Source organism: Sylvia atricapilla, chromosome W (assembly GCF_009819655.1).
Source record: "Sylvia atricapilla isolate bSylAtr1 chromosome W, bSylAtr1.pri, whole genome shotgun sequence".
Taxonomy (NCBI): domain Eukaryota; kingdom Metazoa; phylum Chordata; class Aves; order Passeriformes; family Sylviidae; genus Sylvia; species Sylvia atricapilla.
Genome location: NC_089173.1, coordinates 18085511 through 18092920, shown reverse-complemented (window position 1 = coordinate 18092920; position 7410 = coordinate 18085511).

The following is a 7410-nucleotide window of genomic DNA, read 5'->3' as shown; positions in this document are numbered from 1 at the left end:
GAGAAATCCCCTTCACCTCGCTCTGTAATAAACAAATACCTGCTCTATAGACACTGTCTATGGGTTTTATTTCCAGCCTATCTTTCAGTCATCAAAAGAAAAGCTGCTGCTGCCACTTTTGTCTTCCTGTCTGCAGCATGTCTGCTTAAAAGTGCTAGTAAATAAAGTACATTGTGAGCCATGCTGAGACAACCATGGCCCCGTTCTGCTGCCTGGCTGCATGCCCATGGCCGCTCCGGGATGGGGTCCAGCGCCCCCATCAGAAGGGGTCCCGGTCCCACTGGGAAGGGGCCCCAGCCAGCCTCTCACTCCTCTGTAGAGAGCAGGGAGAAAAGCACTTTCTACGGTTTTTGCATTCTTAAATAATGTTATCATAGAGGCATTACCAGGTTTCTAGTTGGCTTAGGAGTGTGCCAGTTCTCAGAGCTAGCCAGTGAGTGGTTTTGGCCCAGGCACAGAGGAAGCTGCTAGCTTAGAGAATCACTTCCTCGGCTGACTTTTTCCCTCTTCACCAAAAATCAATTATTGCAAAACCAGCACACAAAAGAACTGTATCTTGTAATTTAAAATGATGATTATTTCAACAGAACTTTAACTTAACGTCACTCACTTAACATCACTTAAATGTAACAGAAAGGTTCACCTAACAGAACTTGAAGTTAACATTTTGGAAACTGCGCAGGAATTATTATTAACAGAACCTAAACTTAACAGAACTCAAATAACCAAGACTTAAACCAACACTTAAACTTAACTTCACTTAAATTTGACAGAATTAAACTTAACAGAACCTAACCTTAACAGAACTTAAATTTAAGAGAACTTAAACCTTAAAAATTTTTAAAATGTAACAGAACTTCAAAGTAACATAACTTAAACCTTAAATTTAACAAAGTAGAGTTGAGTGTTCTTTTAAAATTTCATATTATAATATTTGTTGCAAAATAATTTGTGCAAAAAAAAAATATAAAAACTACAAGCATTCATGTAACCAAAATGCCAGTGACAGGAGAAAGCAATTTGCATCAGATGATAATGGAAGAGGAACTCTGTAGCAGAATTTCTTAGAGCTGGAGTGAACTTGAGCAATTCCAGACTGGGCCCCTTGGCCTGCAGAGCCTGTGGGCCCCTGAGCCCACAGGGCCTGCAGGCCACAGTGATGCAGTTAGAAATTCATAGTTGTGGCACAGTAGAAAATTCACAGTTTATATAAGGTGTTCTGGGAAGTAATGGGTTTCTAAATGTAGAATTGTAGTTCTGACACTTTAGCCACCTTAAGACTTAGATAAATAAGGGTTATTTGCATTCTTTTATAGCCTGTACTGTAAACCATGTAGTGAACCTATATAACTCACCGCGGGCAGATAATAAATGGAATTCAACATGGAAGCCGCATCGGTTAGACGTGTGGTCTGTTCTGTCCGACCTCCTAATAGTCAGGACCCTTGCTACAGAACTCAGATACCAGGCAAGGATAAACTGTCTCCAAAGATGTTTATTACAAAGGATTTTTTCGTCACACATGGCCCCAGTGATATGCATTCGATATACATCAAGGATAAGATAATATTCGTTGCCAAAGATGTTTATTCCAGAACAGAATTCCAGTAAGGAAATTATTAGTCACTCATTCCGGCAACTTTTCGTCAGACTGGCAGCAAGAAACGAAAAATACATGAATATACTAAAAGGATAAGATCACAAAAGAAGCAAGAAGACCACCCCTGTACCCCGCTCAATCTGAAAATGTATAAGCAGGACCCTGTGAAAGCAGGATTGGTGAACCTCAGGGATTCGGAGTGATGGAGTCTGAATTTGGTTCAGCCAGTGTTGATCGCTGGGCTTGGCACTGTTTTGCTTGTGGCTTTTCCAAAACTTATACTTTGATTATTTAATAAATTCTCTTTAATTAATTAATTGGCTGATTAATTTATAACAGGATACAAAAGAATTTAACTCATTTTGACTCCATTGTTGCAAGAAAAATACTGAAAATTTGTCATACAACAGTTAAACATCAATGGACAATATGCAGGCAAACAACTGATTCATAAATGAAATAGTAGCAATGTGGATTTACTGGAGAGATTATAAAGGTGTTTCAAATACGTTGTGATTTATGTAATTTATATCTGAGAATAGCTTATGGTAACTGCAAATATTATTGAAAATGCTTATTCGGAGTCAGGACTTTTCTGGTGTATGTTTGCCAGGGTTTTTAAAGTGCAATTTTACTCAGAAAAATGACAACAGCGTCTATCTTGGCATATTGCACTTCAAATCTGTTCAGTTCACAGATGGTAAGACAGCTTTTTGAGATTGTCTGTACAATACATTTGAGCATGGACTATTAAAGGTGATGGGATATAATTATTTAAGGCTAAAACATCAAGGACCTAGTATGTAATAATGCTATGAGTTTTGCACATGTAATTCAGTTAGGTCAGTGAGTGTGTGACAGACACTTGTATATAAACAGCTACAAAGTCATGGTTTCAGATGATTCTAAAGGAGTGTGTTACTGTTTACTGCACTTGTGATCCATCAAGTCCAATTCAATTTATAGTGGCAAGGAAGAATAACTACACTTGAATCACTAAAGAGCTGCACTTATCTGAAATGCTGTCACAAGTATCTTCATGGTGAAAGATTCACAATAAAATTACCTTATCAAAACTGTGGGGTAAAAAGCAAGCAAACAGGCAAAGCCAGAACAGTTCTGCCTGCCTTTACATTGGAGAGCTGTGACCTAATTATATCTAATTCTCGAATAGCTGCTGCAGATAAAGCTCAGGTTTTGCCTTCAGTGAGCAAAGGAATGCCTGATTTATGAGTGGCATGGGCGTCACCCAGCTAACTGCTCCCAGTAACTCTTGTAAATCATCCAATGTTTTGACTTAACATTTTGTTCCATTAATATCCACCCGAAATATTTCCACAGAGGGATCTACTGAATTTTTCCAAGGGGGCACTGTGTCCTACAGATATGAACCTTCCTATCCACAAATTAAACATTATCCACATAGTGATAAATGATGCTCTCAGAGTACCGACTTGCAAGTATATTTCCCAGTATACAAGTTTCTAATTTTCGTGGTAACAACTAACATCATTATAACTGAGAAAAGAATTGGTATTAATTCAGTCCAATCAGACTTTTAAATCAAAATTCCTGAAAAGGCAGTAAACATCCCATATGGTGAGTTTTACCAATTGTGAAAAACCAAGTTAATTCTTTAGAATATTTTTAAAAGTTGAATAAGGGAATAAAAAAGGACAATGTCCAGCACTGCTGTGTTCCTGGCTATTGGCCAAAGAACACACTGGTTGATTGGGACAGTGTTATTGATATACTGTTACTTTACTGAGGTATATACATATTCATAAGTTTCATACATTATTCAGACATTCTTGGGAGCTTATGATGTTGCAGGAACTTTCTTGTTTTAGCTTTACCCTCTGACTTATCTGCATGACATCCTGCAGATCAAGTCAATTTATTTTATGCCTTCTTGTGGCTTCATCTTGCTGTTTCACACTTCCCTGATAACGAGGAGTTAACAAGTTGTTCTCTAAGCTTTCTCTGTTGTTCTAGTTTCTGTCACTGTTATCAGTTGGAGAGGTCAGTCAGCAGATGTGGGAAAACAACATAATTGCTTTACACTGTTCTTTTAGTTACATAGAAGCATTTTAACATTTCATGTTTTGCTAAGGTCTACAATATAATACATTAATCACACCACTATTTCTATAAGCTATAAGCTGTATACATAGATATAATATATTCATCATACTACTATTTCTATGAGCTATACAGTGCATACTTAAAATGACAGATTATGTTATATTAACAAGCAGCTAAAAGGAGGTATAAATTGTGCCATACCCAAATACCTATGATCAATAACAACATGCAAAAGCTAATACATGAATGCAAAAGCCAATATTATATGGTCATTTTTAACACAAATTATGCAATATATCAGCATTTCTGTTGAAGAATTTAGACTGTGCTAAGCAGCCTCAAAGCATGTGGAAAGACACTACATTCACACAGCCTGGAATCTCTCTAATAAACAGTCCTGTCAAAATCCACAGCTCACTGAAAATACAAGGTTAGTTTTAACAGAGTTCCAGGTAATGATGCCACAAATATTGCGAGGATAGCCTGTCTACATTCTGGGATTTGAGTACACAGTGTCATGTGTTAACTGAATGACAAACTCTCCCATACCAATTTCCACAGTTCTCTGATAATAGAGTAGCCTAAGTCTTTGTAAATGGGTGGGCACACAGTAATAACCGATAGATCTCCGTGTTTCAATGCGTCCTCTTGGCATTCTGACAGCAGTGTGCTGTAGTATCAGCATTCTGTGTAGGCTATAAATCTGCCATGTGGCCCTGATTTATGGTTCCAGGTTTGGGAGGGTAGGCCAAGACAATATCAAAGGCCAACATCTCTTGGAGTCGCTGGAATGCCGCGAGAGGGGGCCAGGGAGCCGGAGGGGCCCCGAGGTGCTGAGAGGGTCAACAGGGGCTGAGTGGGCCAACAGAGGCTGAGGGGGCTACCAGAGGCTGGGAGAGCAGCTGTAGGGTGTCTGACATTGGGGCGGCAGCCAGCGAAGGAGTCATTGAGGAGGGAGCTGGCAGTGGAGAAGCTGCTTGCTTGTGTGGCACCTTGCAGAGTGGCTGCAGTGGGAGGGGGTAGACGTCCTGCTCTGGGGAGAGTGTCCTGCAATGAGGGGAGCTCCGGGGGACTTTCACTAGTGCCCGCAACATGGAGGATCTATCTGTTCTGTGGAACTGTGCCCTGGATCCATGCCTGGGCTCACTATCAGTAGCCTTTCTAGCAGTCCCTGCCGCAGCTGTGTGCAGGAGTTTTTTAACATCAAGGCCTCTCTCATTTAGGAAACAGTTACAGGGTTCCTTGACCTGTAATAACAGTTGCTCCAATGTGGAGAATGTGCTGCAATATCTTTAAGCTGCATCGATGCTATGGGGACACCTCCCCAGTCCCAGGATACTCACAGTCCTGTGGTTCTTTGTCTAGTGAATACCACTGACCTAACCTTGTAGACTGTGGTGACATCTTGATCTCCGTCCAACTGAGGTTTGCAAAGAAGTCCCCTGTCGTTGTAGCAGAGCTCTGCTTTCTGCTTGCAGTCTGAGGGTTCCAGGCTTGTAAGGGATGCCTAGCTGAGTTGCAATCCATGTCTTCATTGCAACCTGGTATCCCATTGCCCTGAGTCCACAGGGCTTCATTGTTGGCTGCAGTTCACCTCCTCACTTTAATCTGATCTCCCGTTGTTGGGCACCAAATGTTCTGAAGCAGAGTGACGCAGAGTTCCCAGGCAGGTGCAAGAGAGAGCCCTTTATGGCAAAAAAACAGGCTTTTGTAAGTTACATTTCATTTAAGCAGAACAAATGTAATTCAATCAACCACCATAAACCACAATGTGAACATGTAATGGTTGTATAACTTGTTTTACTGTCTCTAATTTGGCTGAGTCACTTTCCCATAGTCCTTGTCTACTTAGCCGAAGTAACAGGCCTGAACCATGATTTTACAAGGGTAACAAGGCCCTTATTTTGTAAGATTTTACCTATACACAACACTGGACCAGGGGATGGAGTGCACCCTCAGTAAATTTGCAGATGACACATAGCTGGGCAGGAGTGTTGATCTGCTGGGGGATAGGAGGACAATACAGAGGTATCTGGACATGCCAGATTCATGGGCCAAAGCCAATTGTATGAAGTTCAATAAGGCAAAGTGCTGGGTCCTGCACTTTGACCACAACAGCTCCATGCAGTGCTGTGATGTCCCACCCTTAAAGCGGAGGCACCAAAGATTTGTAAATGCTCATGGTCAAAAGGAATGACAAAAGTCATTAGCATGGTTAAACAATCACGAAGTTTTATTAATAAATTACACACTTGACATGGAAATTGGTACATTAGTTCCTGACATATATAAGCACACAGAAGTGGATTTTGGATAAAGGAATAGAGTGAAAGGGAAGAGAGAGAGAAATAGAGAGATTAATTAAATAAGGAGAAAGAGAAAGTGAGAGAGAGAAAGAGAAAGTGAGAGAGAGAGAAAGAGAAAGAGAAGGAGAAAGAGAAAAAAGCAAAAAAGAGAAAGAAAGAAAAATAATAACAGTGAGAAAGAGAAAAGAGGAGAGAGAAAAAGAAAAAGAAGGAAAAAGAAAGAGAAAGAAAGAGAGGAAAGAAAGTAAGAAAGAGAGAAAGAATAAGAAAGATAGAAAGAATAAGAAAGAGAAATGAGAGAAAGAAAAGAGAGAGATGGAAAGAAAAAAGAAAGGGATAAAAGAGAGAGAAGGAGAGTGAGAGAAAAAGAGAAAGAAAAAGACAGAAAGAAAGAGTGAGAGAAGGAGTGAGAAAGAAATAAGGGAAAAAGAGACAAAGTGAAAAAGAGGGACAAAGAAAAAGAGAAAAAAACAGAAAGAGAGCAAGAGAGAGAGAGAAAAAAAAGAGAAAGAGGGAGCAAGAGAGACCAAGAAAGGGAGAAAGAAAAAGAGAAAGAGGAAAAAGAAAAGAAGAAAGAGGAAAAAGAGAGAGAGATAATAAGAGAAAGGGAAAAGAAAAAATAGAGTGAGAAAGAGAGAGAGAAAAAGAGAAAAAAGAGAAAGTGAGAGAGAAAAAAGAGAAAAAGAAAGAAATAAGAAAAAAAGAAAAAGAAGAGAGAAAAAGGGAGTAAGAAAAAAGATAAAAGAGAAATAGAGAAAGTGACAGAAAGAAAATGAGAAAGTGAGAAAGACGAAGAGAAAAAAAAAGACTGAGAAAGAGAAACAAAAAGAGAAGAAAAGAAACAGAGAGAAAGAGAGAGAGAGTGAGAAAGAAAATGACAGAGAGAAAGAGAGAGAGAAAGATAAAAAGGAAAGAAAGAGAAAAAAGGAAAAAAAGAGAAAGTAAAACAGAGTGAGAGAGCCAAAGACAGAATAAAAAATAAAAGAGGAAGAGAGAGAAAGAGAGGGAAAGAGAGAAAGTAAGAGGGAAAGAGAGAGAAAAATAGAGAGAAATAAAAAGAAAAAAGAGACAGTGAGAAAGAAAGAGAGACAAAGAGAGAAAAGAGAAAGCAAGAAAGAAAGAGGAAAAGAAAGAGAGAAGAAGAGGAAGAGACAAAGAGAGGGAGAAAGAAGAAAAGAGAAGAGAGAGAGGAAGGGAGAAAGAAAGAAAGAGAAAGAGAAAGAGAAAAGAAAGAAAGGGAAAAGAAAGAAAGAGAAAGAGAAAAGAAAGAAAGGGAAAAGAAAGAGAAAAGAAAGAAAGGGAAAAGAAAGAAAGAGAAAGAGAAAGAGAAAAGAAAGAAAGGGAAAAGAAAGAAAGAGAAAGAGAAAAGAAAGAAAGGGAAAAGAAAGAAAGAAAGAGAAAGAGAAAGAGAAAGAGAAA